Below are 19250 nucleotides of genomic sequence, written 5' to 3' on the forward strand. Positions count from 1 at the left end.
GGCCCTTTGCCAGGTAGCTCAGTTGGTTGGAGTGTCATCCCCATATGCCAGCGTTATGGGTTCGATCCTTGGTCAGGGTGCATACAAGAGTCAACTAATGACGGCATAAATAAGTGGAACAACAAAATTGATCTCCTCTCTCTCTCTCTCTCTCTCTCTCTCTCTCTCTCTCTCTCTCTCTCTCTCTCTCACCACCCAGACCCTTCTCCTCTAAGGTTTGATTTGATTATTTTTCTCTTGAAAGATATTTTTCTCTCTCTCTTTCTTCTTCTTCTTCTTCTTCTTCTTCTTCTTCTTCTTCTTCTTCTTCTTCTTCTTCTTCTTCTCCTCTTCTTCTTCTTCTTCATCTTCTTTCTCTCTCTAAAAAAAAAAATCAATCAAAAAAATTTTAAAGAATCCAAAAGGGGCTGACATTCCCTTCATCTGGGAGTGTGGAGTCCATTGAAAACAGAGCTCCATCCTTCCCTCAGGTGCCTGCAGCCAATATGAGCTAGAGTTGTAATAAACGCCACCTGTCAGGGCACTGGCCGTTTTCAGAGTAGCTCACAAGTGTTATCCCGTGATCTCTCAGAGCACTCTGGTGAGATCAGTAAGGGCAGAAGCACTCAGTGCAGGGTGACAGCCACCAAGGGAAATACTAGAGAAATGCAGAGAGAAAATAGGGACTAGGACCGGTCATTATCATAACCAAATCTTTATCAAATATCCGACCCTCTTCTCTATACCCATGATGCCATCTGCTGGCAGCCACAGTGAAGAGAAACAAGGGTAGGTGATTGCAATGCCTTGGGAAGGTGACATCTACGGAGGCTGTGCTCAGTCCGTGGGTAGCTGAGCTATACTTACTGAGCTGTTTGTGGGGTCACCTAAGAGGCCTATCACTAAACAAATGGGTGTGTTTTCAGCTGGTGGGATACCCAGACTACCGAAAGTCATTATCTTCCCACCACCGCTAAGGATGCCTGAGTCCCACAGTGTCTGGGACTGCTATACTGCAGTGATCAGCTATGCACCTTTATCTCACAGGTTCTCCTGTGGACTAGGCACCATGATTACTTCTTAGACTAGCATAGCACAGTGCCCAACACATAATCTCAGTTTCAAGCTCTACTCAAGAACCATCACCTTGGGTATCTGTCTAGGTTCTCCAAGAAGCAGGTGCCAAGATGGGATTAAATGTGCAAGGATTTGAACAGGGGAAGTGTCTATGTGAGAAAAAATAGGTAGGTAGATGGGTAAGGCTGGGAGAGCTGGAGAACATGGTTCAAGTCTGAGATGAGTGAAAGAGAATGGGAGGGAAGGTTGGGTGGAAGATCCTTGAATTATCGTGTCATTAAAGGAAGGTCCATCAAAGTTGTGGGGAGTAGGGTCCTTGAGCCAAAGCCAGCTATCTAAGGAGTATGTGCCCCTGAGTAGACCAACCTTAGTGACCCTGCCACACTTGTCGCAGCAGTAAGTTTGGTCTTGGTGCAAACAGAAGCCTTAGTCAGTGACACACCCTGTAGTTGGAGATCTGTGAGTACATTATGGCCCCCACATCATCTATCCCACCAGCTCACTTCAGTTCTCCAGCCTCATGGAGATCTTTATGTTGCCAAGCTTGCTTTTCCACCATCCATCATTCCGTTGTGTCCTTGTTCCCTTTCTCACACAATTTGGATTTCAGGGCCCATCCTTAGACTCTCTCCCTTGCAAACACCCTTAACTCTGCTGACTCCCTCTCTCTCTGAGATGCTCATTTGTTCTATTTCCCACTCCCTCCTTCCTAAAAGAACCCTCATTGTGCTAATGGTACTCACCATACTATCCTAAGCCAGTGCTCCTCAAATGTCAGAATCACCTGAAAGGCTTGTTGAAGCACAGACTACCAGGCCACACACTATTCCAATTCAAGAAGTCTCAATGGAAGTCTCAAGAAGGTCATGGTTTGATTCCGGTCAGGGCACATGCCTGGTTTGTGGGCTCCATCCCCGGTGTGGGGTGTGCAGGAGGCAGCCAATCAATGATTCTCTCATCATGGATTTTTCTATCTCTTTCCCTCTCCCTCCCTCTCTGAAATCAATAAAACTATATTTTTTTTTTAAAAAAAAAAAGAAAGGTAGAGGCAGTCTGAAAAGAATTGCTTCATCTCTACCACCAAGTCTATCACCTTACCTGTGTTTCTACCTATAAACCTCAACTTTCCTCCTGTTAGAGATGAGGAAGGCTTCCTGCTCTTACTGGAGGCCAAACCCTCCACTTGTGTTTTAGATTTCAATGCCTTCCTGGTTTCAAGGACTCTACTCTTGCAATTATCTATCCCCTTCCCTCATAGGGATTTGTGCCTCAACCAGATCATTCCCATTGGCAAATAAACATGATAGGATAACATGGTCTTTCAGAAAATGTTCTCTCTTGACTCCAAGTCCACTCCAGCTACTCCATCTCTTGCCTGCCCCCTTTCCGATCTCCTATTAGCTCTTGAACCTGTCCCAATTGGGCTTTCTCAGTGTCTGCCATTCTAGTGAAATGGCACTTCTCAAGGTCGTCATCATGTTATACGTCAAAGGCAATAGTCAATTCTCAATCTTCATCTAAACTAGATCTTTCAGCAGCAATTGACACAGTTGACTTCCCCTTTATCTCAAAATACTTTTAGGCTCTGTGAATCTCTTCCCACTATACTGATCTCTCCTACACCGGTTCTTCCTCAGCTCCCCAACTCCAAGTATTGATGTTAGATAGACTTGGTCTTCTCCTCTTTCTTTCTCTGTATCTATACTCCCTCTCTAAGTGGTCTCCTCTAGCCATGGGACTTTATATATACAAATACATAAATTAAATCGATTATTGTCCAACTCATAGACGCCTCTCCCTCACGTGCCAGACTCACTGTCTACTTGATATTGCCACTTGCATGTCTAATATGCATTCCATCTTTACTTGATAGGGCCTTTTCCTCTGTGGAATTCCAGCTCCCTCATTGCCTTGCAACATCAGTTGTGTGAAGTGCTTAAGAAAAGTTATGATGCTATAATTTACCCAGCTTTCTCTTATTGTCAGGGTGAGAGCAATGCTCTTTCCAGCTTTCTGTATCCTTGGTGGGAGGTGAGTCATCACACAGAGGAATTGCAAGTCCAAATGAAGAAAAATAAGTGCAGTCACTTATTAGATTCTATAGTCTTCATAAAAAATGAAAGTTATTACATTTACACAGGGCAGCAGGCAAGATCTGTAGCAATGCACCATGATTTGTAACAATGGAAACAATAAAAATTTGTGTCGACCACAGAGTAGATGAAGTGTGATATGGCCACACCATAGAATGCTACACAATGAAATGAACACATGATTATACTCACTGATGCTATTGAACATAAGAAACATGTGAGGCTAAAGAAGCCAGGCACAAAAGAGTAGACAGAGTATGATTCCATTTATAGAAAGTTCAAACATGCAAAAAACTAAAAAAATATATTTTCGGGTATATCATATATCATAAGCTATAATGAGAAGCAAGAGAATGATTAACACAAATGTCAGAATAGTGATCAATATTTTTTAAAATTGGTTAAAAAAACACACCACCAAGTACAATTTCGGATTTTTGTTTCCCCATTGTCCTCACTGCTTTATGGCACTTTAAGGAAGGTCAGATGTAATAACTGATGATGTGCTGGTCTGATTAAACATTAATTTTCTAGCTCTGGAGGTGGAGCCTGAATTAGATCCTTTTCTCTGTGGATGTGAGGACTTTACTCAGTGGCAGTGACTCACAAAAAATGTGAGTTTCATTGCCACCTCTTGTTGTCTTGACCTGGAGGGTTAGACATGAAGAATCTCTGTTAAAGGAGGGAATTAAAGGTTCAAAGTGTTTCTGAATCTAGGCAAGGTTTGGTATGTGCTGACTGCAGAAAGGGGTGGGTGTGATGTAATGTAACAGTCTAGGGCAGTGGTCAGCAAACTGCGGCCCCTTGAGTGTGGCTCTTCCACAAAATACCACGTGCGGGCGCGCACGTACAGTGCGATTAAAACTTCGTGGCCACACTGAAGGGGCCAAAGAGCCGCATGTGGCTTGCGAGCCGTGGTTTGCCGACCACGGGTCTAGGGGGGCCCCAAAATAGCTGGGTCCCCTCTTGTCTCACTGAAGGAAGACTAGCCCCTTGGTCAGTGGGTAGAAGAGCAGCAGAACATTTAGTGACACAATAAAGAAAGTCACTTTCAAAATGGCATGTGTTTTGACAGGGCTCAATCCACCATCCCTCTAAGAGTCATCAAGGACTCCTTGTCAAGACAATCAGAAAGTGCTGTGAAAGGTGTTTAATAAACACCTTTCATTTACTAAATATCAGGCATTATTCTGGGTTCACTATAAATGTTAACCCATGTAATCCTCATAACAACCCTAAGAGGTGGGTGATATTATTATCCCCATTTTACAGAGGAGAAAACTTTGCTGAGGTAGCCCAGAGAGTCAGTGGGGGCTGGAACATGGGCCCAGCATCTGGGCTCTTCCAGTCATAGCTCACGTCACACATTGGTCCAGGTCAACTGGGTCTCCAGCAGCTCTCACAATGCCTGTGGCTGATCTAAGGCTCAGGAGTTGCAAAGTCACCTGTTTGAATAGGCAGAAGAGGGCCTTGCCCAACTTCCTCTGCTAGTGTGTGGATGTGGACTTGTTTTCATAGAATTTAACTACTGGCCTGAAGCCAGCAGCTGAATTTACATAGCCCAGAGGCCAGCTTCAAGCCACAGCCTCTGGTGGCCCTCAAAGCTAGCAGGATTGTCTTTCCTCCTTCAGACTCTCAACAACAGCCTTGGGGCCAAAATCTTAAGTATAAGAGACAGGGTTAAAATTTGCATTGAAATGATAAATTGGATGAATGATCTAATGAGTCTGGTAGATCAAAGGTCAACAAGAAACTGCTCTCAGGCCCTAACCGGTTTGGCTCGGTGGCTAGCTAGAGCATCATCAGCCTGCAGACTGAAAGGTCCCAGGTTTGATTCCTGTCAAGGGCATGTACCTTGGTTGTGAGCACATCCCTAGTAGGGGGTGTGCAGGAGGCAGCTGATCGATGTTTCTCTCTCATCGATGTTTCTAGCTCTCTATCCCTCTCCCTTCCTCTCTGTAAAAAATCAATAAAGTATATTTAAAAAAATAAAAAAGAAACTGCTCTCAGCCTTGATCATCTGTAACCATCTTTCCAGGTTTTCACCTGTGAAATGAAAAGCTGGACCAGGAGTTTCCAAATATGGCTATGCCTCAGAATTCCCAATAACTATGAAAAAATACAAGCTTCTCCTCCCACACCCCAACTCCCACATTTCCATTCAACACAAAAAGCTAGGCACAATTCTGGCGCAATTCTTTCTCTCATGACTCAAGATAATCAAGTTTTTAGCATATGTCAGTCTCATAAAAAAGACAGTTCTGCATTTTATTTTCATTAATTACAGAATTAAAAAATACTTCCTACCAAAATGTCAGCAACTCCAATATCTGTTGATGTGACAGAGTTGGTTAGAGATAAATAGAAGCTTAGATCCCCATATCTTATAAAAATATATGATTTTAAATTTTGAATGGGAAACAAAAGAAATGTTGTTTAGCTCTTCTAGTCATAGCTCAAGTCACACACTGGTCCGGGCACTCTTACTGGAACTGCATAACAACCCTCTGTGTTATGTTCCATTATCTCCATTTTACAGGTGAAAAGTGAAATTAGGAAACACACGAATGTTTTCCCAATGATCACAAAGCTCATAAAGGTCTGCCAGATACTGAATAAGTATATTTCCATACAAGCTTTCCATATATTTCCATATATTCATCATGCATATTCTTATATATTCCATATAGTTATTCATTCATTCGACAAATATTTACTAAGTCATTTGCTTTCCTTAATTCTGAGAACATAAAAATGGATCAAGTAAACTCATAGAGAAGTTGTCTTCCTGCTTCATTACTATCCTATTTCAAAACATCCCCAGTTTTTTTTTCAAAATCAGAAACCCTGGCCAGCTGGTGTAGGTCAGTGGTTGGGCATCAACTCATGCACCAAGAGGTCACTGGTTCAATTCCCAGTCAGGGCACATCCCCAGTGTGGGGCGTGCAGAAGGCAGCCGATGGATGATTCTCTCGTCATTGATGTTTCTATCTCTCTCTCCCTCTCCCTTCCTCTCTGAAATCAATGAAAATGTATTTTTAAAAAAACTACAATGAGATACCATCTTACACCTGTGAGAATGGCTTTTATCAACAAAACAAGTAATAAAAAGTGATGGGGGCGCATGCCTGGGTTGCAGGCTCGGTCCCCAGTTGGGTGGGGGGCGGGGGTGCAGGAGGCAGCCATGACCAATGGTCGTTTTGGAAGCAATTTATTAACAGCCATCTGACAAATATTGAAACCTAGTCAATTCACTCCTTCAGTGAAGCAACTTGGTGAAATACCTTAGAAACGTCTATGCTCTTTGATGCTTCTGTCTCTCTTTCCCTCTCCCTTCCTCTCTCTCTAAAATCAATGAAGACATTTTTAAAAAGGAACCCTGAGAAGAATGGAAAAGATGCAAACTCTTCCCAAATGAACTGCGGTAAATCCTTGACTCTCTACTAATAAAATCTTAATTCTCCATTTCAAGAGCACCTATTTTCATTCTACAATCAATACAAATTTTATTTTGACAGTTTTGAAAGAATATTAATAGGGATAATATTGGAAAAGGGTACCCGGAATAATAAAATTCAGCTTTAAGAGAGTGAATAATAACAGGCATCTATGTGTTTAATAAGATTTTTCTCTCAAACGGCGTTGATGATATTGGGCTCCAATCATAGTTAATGAATAACAGGAGTGCACACTCCTCAGTCTCTTTCCTGATACACTGCGTGGGGGGATGGGGCACTCCTGGTTTTGCATTGTCCAGCTAAACCACTGCCATTTTACTTTGTTTAAGTATTTATTATTAAGACAACTTTTAGAACAATAGATAATTTAAATTATTTTCACCTACACTTTCATTGCCCAACACAAAGACTTTCCATTGCTTCACGTTCCTTTAGTACAGTGGTCGGCAAACTCATTAGTCAACAGAGCCAAATATCAACAGTACAACGATTGAAATTTCTTTTGAGAACCAAATTTTTTAAACTTAAACTATATAGGTAGGTACATTGTTATTAACTTAATTAGGGTACTCCTAAGGCTTAGAAAGAGCCACGCTCAAGGAGCCAAAGAGCCGCATGTGGCTCGCGAGCTGCAGTTTGCCGACCACAGCTTTTGTATGTTGAATGATAAGAGCTGCTGTGCAGATCTAGGTAGGCAGGTTTGGGATGCAGCCACAGAATCTAGTCTAACTTTTAAAAACTCTTTCAATGGTTCTGATGGTAAACCCTTATGTAGAGCAAATCCACCTAGGGTGGGAGTCACTTCTCAAGCAGACAGGAGCCCAGGAAGACCAGGTAGGGAGGTCTTAAATATTTCCCGTGACAGGTAGCTTGAGAGCTTCTGAAAATAAACACCCACCCCGCCCCCATTGAAAAATATTAATCTTTCATTCTAGTTTAGCCATGACCAATGGTTGTTTGGGAAGCAATTTACTAACAGCCATCTTACAAATATCGAAATGTAGTTATTTTACTCCTTCAGTGAAGCAGTTTGGTGAAATGCTTTAGAAATGTTTATATAGTTTGATCTGATAATTCTGGGATCCTATCCTAAGGAAATAATCTAAAATATTTTTGAAAAGAAATCCTTTGTGAACAAAGATGTTTATTGCACCATTATTCCTAACAGAAAAAAAAACAGAACAGCTCAAGAAAAGAATGGTTAAGCAAACTATGGCAAATCAACTCAATGAAATATGATATAACCATTTAAAGGAATACTAACAAAGAGTTTGAAATCATGTGGAAAATCCCTTTAGTTATATTGTGTGTGTTTTTTTAAAAAAGCAGGATCAAAATTTGAAAATAACATGTGACAGCAACTGTATCAAACAAATACATCTTCATAATGATAGCATGTTTAAAGGAAAGAAATAAAAATGTAAAAGTTGTTGGGCAGGGATACAGGAAATTAATTTTTATCTTCAAGGTTTTTTTTTCAAGTTTACTTAATAACCGTTTCTTGGATAACAGCAATTATGTAATAAACTCAATTAACTTTTCCATTGGCTCAGTATTGCCAGTGGAAATAATCTGAAATAATTCAAACACAGTCCAGAGGCTTATCACATCAAGGTCTAAGAAAGAGGCAACAGTCAACAGGTTGCAATGCTTCTGATTTGTCACTAAGGTCAGGATTTGATGAGAGCAATTTTGGGGGAGTGGTGGAGTCAAACACCTAAGCGGAGTATGTACAAGAGAGAATGGGAGGACCGGGAGCCAAGACAGGAAGTGTGACCAGTGTGGGGAAGGGGGAAAATTCCCTTTCCCTCTGGATGAATAAGCATATCAACAGGAGACAGACTGAAAAGAGAAAATTAAATTTAATCTCAACGTGCACAGGAACCCAACATACATGAGAGAGTCAGAGACAGAAAGGGGGTGGAGGTATATAAGACATCCTGAGCTAGGGATGAGGTCATGCACCTGGAGGCTTCAAAGGGCCACTGCGGGATGATGAGAGCAGCTGTTTAGTAAATGGAAGCTGCCCTGCCACCCAGGGTCAGAAAGAGGTTATGGGTGCTAATCTCTTATTATGAGCAAATTCTAGGTCAGCAGTTCTCAACCTGTGGGTCGCGACCCCTTTGGGGGTCGAACGACCCTTTCACAGGGGTCGCCTAAGACCATCGGAAAACGCATATATAATTACATGTTGTTTTTGTGATTAATCACTATGCTTTCATTATGTTCAATTTGTAACAATGAAGTTGGGAGTCACCACAACATGAGGAACTGTATTAAAGGGTCGCGGCATTAGGAAGGTTGAGAACCGCTATTCTAGGTAGTTGAAAGCAGGGGGGAAAGTTTCTCTTGAGCCTGAGGCTAACATTTCCTTTAGCTCAAAATAATCCAGGTACCACAGAGGCACATGGTGGGGTGGCTCCTTCTGAACCCCCAGTCTTTGGAGAAGTTTTGATGTAAAGGAGATTAGTCAAATGACACATAGGTGGAGTCAGAGGGGTGCGGGGAGAGAATTGTTTGTTTACCTAGGATCAAAAAAATCCAGGAGGAAGGGGAATTAATGACTCAGGAGAAAATAAAAGGGAAATTACATATCAAAGCCTGGATTTCAGCTCTTGGGTTCAGAAAAGGAGCTCACCATTTTATTTATTTATTTTTTAGCTCCATAATGTTTCCATGATACTTCGATTTCCCCCTTCCAGTTACGCCTTTTTAAAGGATTCCTTTTGATATAGTATTTAATCAGTTCACACATCAGTAAATTAGTTTGGGTTATTTACCGTCATGAATCAGATGGCATTTCAGAAGTAACCACAGGATCGAAGTGGGGGAAGCAGAGAGTGGTTTTTGTGTATGTCTCTGGAAGACCAAGGGATTTGGTTAACTCTATCCAGGATTCTTGGTTGCAGTGGCATATCTGATGCTGGTCTCAATATTCCATTAAAACAAGCAGCAGGCATTCAGAAGATTCCTTTCCAGGCTCAACCAGAAAAGGCTAGACAATTTTCTGATCCCAACTATTTTCATGACTCCAAGCTTGTTACAGATCCAAGGATTTCATTGTCCCAGCTTCCAGCTCTCTCTCTGTGAAAGCTGTAACCTTTGTCCCCTTCTCTGGTCCCTTAGTAGGAAAATCCCCACTTGTCCAAATCTGGCCATTAGCAATTGGAAATTTTACTCTGAGAGAGAGCTGCTTATAGAGAAAGGAGGAATCTGCAGTCCATTTATGGTACCCTTCATTCTTTAAAAGATGTTGGGCCATTTCCTTTGATCCTCATTGTGGAAAGTGAATTGGCCGTGAGCAGGAGAATATTAGCTACTAAATTGAATCTGTTGTAGATTATTCTCAAAGACCATTAGCTTTTCATGGTGGGGGAGGGTGTTTGCTGTTTATTGTCTGTTTAAACTGCATGTATTTCCCCCCCTAGGCTGTAAAAGCTTTAAACGCACTGAGCAGAGGTTTCTAAAGCCATATGAAATGAACTAGCAGAATGGAGACGGTTTGTGACTAGGAGGAAGAGCTGATAGCCGGGCTTTATTTTACTCATGATCAGACCGACTTATCTGCCTTCTCACTCATTATATTATTCCCCTTCCTCTGAGCTTCAGAGTTAATCACAAATAATGTGCATCAATTCATTTCCCCCTAAATGCAAATATCAGTCCTGGAACAAATATTTAAATAGCACTAATCAGAGCCTTTTATGTTCTTTTATCAAACCCCAGAGTAAACATGGCTTCTGAAATGACTCTTTTCTGTGAATGCTATTCTGAAATCTAGCTCACAGGTTACAGCATTTGAACTTAGCCGCTGGCTTTACCGTGAAGGAAAAAAGGCACAGGGACGTGGTTGGGACCTGCTCAAGGAGACCCGATGGTAGCATTGGGAATAGAACCCAGGCCTCTCAACCCCCAGCCCCAGGCTCCCCGACCCTTCCTCTCCAAGGGCACCCACTCACTTTGGAGGGGGAGGTTACAGTCAGGCTTGCACCTGCCCTCTCCTCGCTGGTGCTCTTGCAGAGAAAGGGGGATTAAAGGAGGAAAAGGAATCTCCTCTGAGGGAGAGAGAGAGAGAGAGAGAGAGAGAGAGAGAGAGAGCGAGCTTGTCTGTCCCTGTCCCTGGCTCAGGAGGAAGGACAAAGCCTTTTGGTTTCCAGGAGTGGCACAGAGTCAGGGTCCTTGTCTCTTGAATCCTATAGAGTGTGGGGAAGAGGAAGAATCTCTTCCTATGGAAGAATGGAGAGGGGGAGACCACTTTCTACTGAAACACAAATGTATCTGTTACCTGGCCCCTTCTCTGTGGCATGCCCCACCCCAGTCCAGACCACCATCACGTCTTACCTGGTCTGTGGCAACCGTCTACCAGCCTCTAGGGGTGCCTCCTCCAATCCAGCACCCACAGAGCAGCCCATGAACTTCCTGAAATGCAGGTCTGGGACTCCCTTCAGGGGATCCTCTTCTGTGGCCAGCTAAACCCCGAATTCACAGCAGGACTTACCTGGTTGGTGATCTCACCCTGTTGCTTCTTCAGCCTCGACTCTCCCCTCTCTTCAACAGAACCTTCCAGTAGACACACTGTCCCTCCCAGGTCCCTGCTCCTGCTGGTCCTGTGGCTGGTCCTCCTCTCCTGGACCCAGTATCCATATAATTATTCCTTTAGTGTTTGTCTCCCCAATACATTACAAGTCCCACAAGGGCAAGGTCACGTCTCTCCCTGTCATTGTTGTATTCCTAGATCTAGCATAATCCCTCCGATTTAAAAGGCCCATGATAAAGTTATGAAAATTAAGTGAACAAGTAAGTGAAATTCTGCATGTCTTTCCAAGCTCCTAATGGAAGTTTCTTCAACGAGGGAGGATCCCCATGATTCTCAAAGTCCAGACCAGGGATTTTCAACCTTTTTCATCTTATGGCACACATAAACTAATTACTAAAATTCTGCAGCACACCAAAAAAAAAATGTTATATTTTTTGCCAATCTGACAAAAAATAGGTATAATTTTGATTTATTCACACTGAACAGCTATTGTTGTGTTGGCTGTTGTCTCTTTTTTTTATTATTATTTTTTATTTGACAATTTAAGGGAAAAGAAGTCAGTGTCCCTGACTAAATAGTCAGGTATTTCAGGTTTTAAAAGTTCTTGTAGCTCACCGGTTGAAAATCGCTAGACTAGAAGGTACTGACCAAGGTGCTCCCACCAGATCTCACAGCCCCATATGGCACGTCCCACACTAAGTGTAACTGCTCATCTCCCTGTCTCCCTGGGCCAGCCGCTGAGCTCCGGCCTTCCCTGTGGCCTATCCCACTGCCCCGTCCAGGACCCCACACACAATCCATGCTCAGTATTTGGCAAATGAATGACTCCATGACTGACTTTTCTTATTCCTAAATTTAAGCCAATCCATTTGCTTTCAAGAAGAGTAGGAAACAATGGTATCTGTATCCTCAGTATCCACTTACAGTTTGTTTTGTGTAGGGCATTGTAATAAGCACTTTACCCGCATCATCAGGTACATCCAGGCTTCATCAGCTTGTGCATTCCACTGAGGACACTTGTCTCATTATTACCCGAATTATCATGACCTTGGACATCTACGTCCACAAATAAGAGCAATGTCTGTTGACAAGAGTTCTTCCTTTACTGGTTTGTGAACCTTCTTAATATCTCTCTCTCTCTCTCTCTCTCTCTCTTCTCTCTCTCTCTCTCTCCCCCCCCCCCCCCCCCGTTTTTCTCTGCTCCTTTGTGTAAAGCTAACATTTCAGCTGGACGACTTGGGGTAAATGACTCAACTTTTTCTTTTATAACCATAAGTTGGAGATAATAACACACTTCACTGGGTTAGCGTGAGAATTAAAGAAAACCACTCAGGGAAGGACTTAGGACAATGTCCTCCACATGTGAAGCTATGTCATGGGCTGCTGTGCTGTGGCTATGTAGACCTGCCAATCATGCCTGTCCCAAGCCAGGTTACATCCCTGACAAGAAGCACTCAGCAAAGACAGTCACCTCTCTGCCCGATTCCAAACTCCCAGGAAAGCCAGCCCAGGCCAGGCACTTAATCAGCTACGGTGTGAGCCTGAGGGGGAGGAGATATGTATAGGATTATGTTACCTGTTCCCTCCCCCCTTACACACACACACACACACACACACACACACAATTTATATGTTGAAGCCCTAACCCAAATGTGACTGTGTTTAAAGGTAGGGCCTTTGAGGAGGTAAATACAATAATTGAGGTCACCTGGGTGGGACTCTAATCCAGTAGGACTGGTGTCCTTATAAGAAGAGGAAGAAAGACCAGGATGGAAAGGCCATGTGAGGGTACAGGCAGAGGAGGCCACCTGCAAGCCCAGGAGAGAGGCCTCCGGAGAAACCAACCATGCACGCCTTGAAGTCACACTTCTCGACTCCAGAGCGGTGAGAACTTTATTTCTGCCCTGTGAGCCCCCTGACCGCGGTCATTTGTATGGCGCTCTAACAAAGTAATAGATTACCCAGAGACAGCTGTTGGCCCTGCTTTTTATTTTTGCAAGAGTGATTCTCATGATCTAGATGACAGAGAAAAAAAATTCCTTTTAAACATAGTGCCTGGGACAGAGTGAGTGGTTGTGTGGTGGTCATTGCTGTCACTGTTTTTGGTGGTGGTGGTGGTCGCATTGTTGATTTTCTGTTCCTTGTTGAGAGGAGGGACAGCTCACACCACTTCAAACCCAGAAGGTTCAGAGACCTTCAAGGAAAAGGCAAAAGGAACTATGTTCTGCACATGCAAGATTTTTTATTGAGGTATAATTGACATATAACATTATATTGGTTTCAGGTGTATAACATGATTCAATATTCGTACGTATTGTGAAATGATCACCCCAGTAAATCTAGTTTACAGGTGTCACCATACATGGTTACAAAATTCTTTTATTGTGCTGAGAACTTCTAAAATTTACTCTCTTAGTCGCTTTCAAATAGGCAGTACAGTATTAATAGCATCATCACGCTGTATATCACATCTCCTGAGCTTGCTTATTCTATAACTAGAAATGTATATTTCTTGCCCCCCCTTCACTCATTTTGCCCACTTCCACCCCCATGAATCTGTTCTCTCCACCCCTACCCTTACCCCTCACCCGTGCCTCTGGCAATCTGAAAACCTCAGGTTTTCTTTTTTGGGGGTGGGGGGGATTACATTTTATACATAAGTGATATCATATGGTAGTTGTCATTGCCTGACTTACTTCTCTTAGCACAATGTCCTCAAGGTCCATTCATGTTGTCACAAGTGGCAGGATTCTGTCTTTTTGTGGCTAAATAATATTCCATTGTGTATATACACTACAATTTCTTTATCCTTCATCTGTTGGTGGACACTTAGGCTGTTTTATGTCTTGGCTATGTACATAATGCTGCAGGGAACATGAGGTTGGATATATTTTAGTGTTTGCATTTTCTTGGCGTAAACACGCAGAAGTGGAATTGCTGGATCATATGGTAGTTCTATATTTATTTTCTGGAGGAACCTTCATACTGTTTTGCATGGTGACTGCACAAATTTACATCTCACCAACAGGGCACAAGGGTTTCCTTTCTTCCACATTCTCGCCACCACTTATTTCTTGTCTTTTTGATGATAGTCATTCTAAGAGGTGTGAAGTAGTATCGCTTTGTGGTTTTGATTTGCATTTTCCTTATAATTAGTGATGTTGAACACTTTTTCATGTACCTGTTGATCATTTGTATATCATCTGTGGAAAAAAATGCCTACCTATTTAGACCCTCTGTCCATTTTTTTAATTGGGTTTGTTTTTTGCTATGGAGTTGTATGAGTTCTTCATATATTTTAGATATTATCCTCTTACCTTTCACTTTAAAATTTTCTATTTATTTACTTTATTATTATTTTGCTGTGTAGAAGCTTTTTATTTTACTTTTAATTCTTTTTTTAAATATATTTTATTGATTTTTTTACAGAGAGGAAGGGAGAGAGATAGAGAGTCAGAAACATCGATGAGAGAAACATCGACCAGCCGCCTCCTGTATATCCCCCACTGGGGATGTGCCCGCAACCCAGGTACATGCCCTTGACCGGAATCGAACCTGGGACCTTTCAGTCTATCCACTGAGCCAAACCGGTTTCGGCTTTACTTTTAATTCTTTAAAATATTTTTATTGATTTTTTTTTTTTTTTGAGAGTGAAGGCGGAGAAGGAAAGAGAGAGAAACATCAATGTGAGAGTGAAACATCAATTGGCTGCCTCATGCACAACTCCCACCAGGGACAGAGCCTGTAACCTGGGCATGTGCCCTGACCAAGAATCAAACAGGCAACTTTTCTGTGTGCAGGACGATGCTCAACCAACTGAGCCACACTGGCCAGGGATGTGCAGAAGCTTTTTAGTTTGATCTAGTCCCACACCAATTTTTTTATCTTAAAATTCCAACAGATGGAATTAAAGGTGTTCTATTTGAGTTCAAAGTCAGGGTTGACAGTAATCAAGATAGTAAAAATGGGGAAAACATTTAAAATAGCGAAAGCAAGATGGAAATTGTGAAAAAATGTGAGAGGGAAAGGCTATACAACCAACAGTAATGAAAAGAATAAGAAGGAATAAAATCATTTAGGTAAGTAACTGATAAAAGTGTATTCCACTATTAATTTATCATATCAGTGTAACAAAATACTTTCTGTACAAACTTTCCTTTTGAGTCCATCCTTTTTCCTTTCTGTGTGAGGAAAGCACTGGTGGTTCTCCGAGTCGCCCTCAAATACAGGGACTTCCTTAGTCTGCCTCAGAATCTTGCCATCATTTTTATGTTGTTCTATAGGAAAATTGCATTTTGCATTCCAAATAAAAATGGGATTGCAGCATGTTTATAAACCAGACCAGCTGATTTCCAGTTTAAAGGAGACTGTGGTTCCTGCCAACACTCAGATCGGTATTTCACAGCCCATCTGAGAAGAAACTACACTATCACAGCAGAGGTGAAGTTCCTCCCCTGCCTCCTAAATGTGTTCTGGACATGGAAGGCTAGCTCTGCCATGTTCAACTCTGACTTACGCATTTGTAAACTTTCCTCTTTAACGCTTTTTTAAAAACAAGAGAAAGAGAGACTCTGGAGTTTCCTTTCATGTGATTGTTAAAAAAAAAAAAAAAAAGATTAAAGTTGAAAAAGTTCCATTTGGCACTGAGAAGATTTCATTTGGCCCTGCCTCCCCGGAGCACAGCCTCACACTCCCTTTGTGATGTGCTAAGTTTATCTTCGGGTAGGAGATTGCCAAAGAACAGTGAGGAGGGCAGGTGTCCTTTATTTGCACCGAACCTCATAAACTTCAACTTATTCTTTGCCACCTGTTATCAACAACACCTGCAGGATGGACTGAGGACAACAAAAGAGGCATTCAGGGGCGGGAAACTATAGTTACACAATTCCAAAGTCAAGCTTGCATTTCTGTTGAGTCCACCCAGATACCTGTGGATCTCTCTCTTTTTTTTCTCAATGACTCACATGGTTCCTCTTTTTAAAAAAATTAAATTTAACAGTGAGTCTTAGAAATCTCATCAGTACATAGAAAATTCCTTCTTTTTAAAAAATAGTTTACTATTAGAGAGAGAGAGAGGGAGAGAGGAAGAGAGAGAAACATTGATGTGAGAGTGCAACATCAATTGGCTGCCTCCTGCAAGCCTCCTACTGTGGGATCAAGCCCAAAACCCAGACATGTGCCCTGGCCAGGAATCAAACTGGCACCCTCCTGGTGCACAGGATGATGCCCAACCAACTGAGCCATGCCAGCCAGGGCACATAGTTCCTGAATTGAAGAATATGAATTGCTTTACAGTGGATATTTTTGGGGGTCTTCTGTCTGGGTGGTTTTCATCTCTGTGCTCTCACCGATCACCGATGACTTCTTTCCATTTCAGGTACATTCTTCCAGAATTTCTTTAGGCAATACTAGTGTTTATGACCCCATCTGATGTTTTAAACTGTGGGTTATTTTTAAAAAACACCATACCTGGTGGAAGTGATCTTCTTCCAGGATTTTTTCCCTTTCTTTGGGTGTAAGAAAATTATTACAGTGAACCATATGTATATGGTTTTAATTTATAGCAGTAGTAGAAATAGCCAGGCCTACCCACCAGTGCTGGGCTAGGTGTCAATAGATATGCTATTATTTTAACATATAACTCTAAACTAGAATTCTTTGTGCTTTAGAGAAGTTGAATGTGCATCTGTAACTGTGAAGGTAAAATTGGAACATAGATGCGTCAGTGCTGAAAAGCAGCAGCTCCCAGGCATAAAGTAGACTATGGCATCTCCTAATCTTTCTATGATGGTAAATGAACAGCCTTAATCTATTAAACTAGATTTGCAAAGCAAGACATTGCTATCTGATATAATTGCTATAATGAACCCATCAACCGACTTTCTTTATTGCTTGCAAATGTCACTACCATTAGCTAAAGTTTACTGGCCATCCATAATGTGCCATCTACCATCCAGAGGGAGATGGCTGAGTTGGGAGAGATCTCTGGACATCTAGAATGTCTAAAAGGGTAGTTGGTACCCAGCCATAGGAGAGATTGCTAGGAATTGGCTAAGGAGGCAATGGCCGTCTACCCTTTTTCTTTCAACATATCTGAGGACACTGGTTTAATTGAACAGGATTTACTATCTGGCCCAGAAGAGTGCAAAAAACATATATGAGTGGTTTTAACCACAGGTTGCTTTAAACATATGAAGTATGTACTTTTTTGTATGCAAGGTGTTGTTAGGACTGTAGGGTAATACAATCCTTAATGGCCATTTGTAAGCTTCCCACCAAAGGAGGACAAAAGATCAGGAAAAACTCCATGGACACCAGGAGTCAGACCATACAAGGAATGGAAACTGTCCTGAAGGCACCTGATCACACACCTGCATTCCACCTGCGTTCCAAGCCCACCAGCTCAGCCCCCACACCCCCTGATGACAAAAGTTTCCTGCCTGTAACTGTATATAAGGATGAAACTCCAGCTCCCGGGTGCTGCCATCATGGACCCAGTGTCCCCTTGGCTCAGTGCTGTGCAGCCCTTCCCTGTGGATATCCCATCCCTCATCCCCTCCCCTTAAATAAATTCAATTTTTCTTAGGTCACCATCTGAGATGGCTATTTAGCCTGCCCGCACACCCCATCCATCATGTTCACCTTTCAGGTGTATTTCACATTATGTATTAAAGAGAAAAATGAGAAGAAAAGAAAAAAAATGGAATTAGTTCCTAATATGGCTAATAGATTTTGTAATTGTTCTTTTTTAAAAAAAAGACACACTCTGAGGATCAGATTCAAGGATTATTTGGTATAGTTAACTAAAACCAATTCTTGCTAGTTCCTGTAAAGGTAGATTTATTATAAAGAAATGGGGTCCCAAGGAACTCAACTGAGCTTCAGGATTAGGAATAAGAACTCTGGACAGTTTCCCTTTCTCTTCTCCACACCCCTCCCCCCCTCCCCCTCCTTAGTGAGAAGGCTAAAAGGCTAATTCCAATGTAACCCTGATGTTTGGGGGCTAGCAATCTCTATCTGTGCAGTAACCTAATGTACATTCTTGATAACCTATAATTAAGTCACTGCCCCTTTCTCCACAATCTGGTCTTGCAAGACCTGTTACCTAAATGCTCACATTTTACAGAGGCCATAAACCATGAACAACACACAACCCCTGGAGGGGGTATCAGCGCTGGTGCTAGGCCAGGCCCTTAGATATGATCTCAAGACCCCCATCCCAACCCACGGGGCTTTTTGCAAAGCCCACGAAAGGCCCGGAAGTCCCCATCCATATTTGGAGGGCAAAGAAGTCAAAAGAGGGTAAAAGAAGGGCTTCCACCATATTGGCTTGCTCAGACTCTGGAACAGGGGTGGGCAAACTTTTTGACTCGAGGGCCACAGTGGGTTCTTAAACTGGACCAGAGGGCCAGAACAAAAGCATGGATGGAGTGTTTGTGTGAACTAATATAAATTCAAAGTAAACATCATTACATAAAAGGGTACGGTCTTTTTTTTTTTTTAGTTTTATTCATTTCAAACGGGCTAGATCCAGCCCGCGGGCCGTAGTTTGCCCACGGCTGCGAAGCAACTCCTCTGAGACCGCCGGCATAATAAAGCTGTGTAACTCCATTTCTCTGAGCGTAGCTTGGGTTTCTTCGGTCTTCTACAACATCAGCATTTCATCTTTGCTGCTGTCCCCAAGTCTTGTTGGTCATCTACTCTGCTCGCAGCTTACTCAGTCTGCAGTAAGCTGGCAGGTAGGAGGAGCTCCGACCAGCCTGTGGGAAAGGAAGCATTTCTAAGCAGGGATTGTGTATGGGGAGCTATGATTTTAAAAAATATTTCTAACAAATGGGAAAGGAAGTAGGCTGGACATGGTATAGGGGCAATATACAGATAGGGGTGATTGGTAGATGTTGAGAGATATTGCTGGATCCCTTTAAAGTATGTAGGAAAATTAAGTTGCACTTCATATTGAAAGAATTTATAAATACTTTTTAAGCTTTTGAAATAAGAGGCTGTATTTGAGGACAGGATGAAAGAGAATGGTGAAATTGCTAGAAAATGTAAGCAAGCAAACTAGAGGAGAGACAGAAAGAAAGGTAAAAAAAATGGAATTGAAGA

Source organism: Myotis myotis, unplaced genomic scaffold, assembly GCF_014108235.1.
Source record: "Myotis myotis isolate mMyoMyo1 unplaced genomic scaffold, mMyoMyo1.p scaffold_m19_p_9, whole genome shotgun sequence".
Lineage (NCBI taxonomy): Eukaryota > Metazoa > Chordata > Mammalia > Chiroptera > Vespertilionidae > Myotis > Myotis myotis.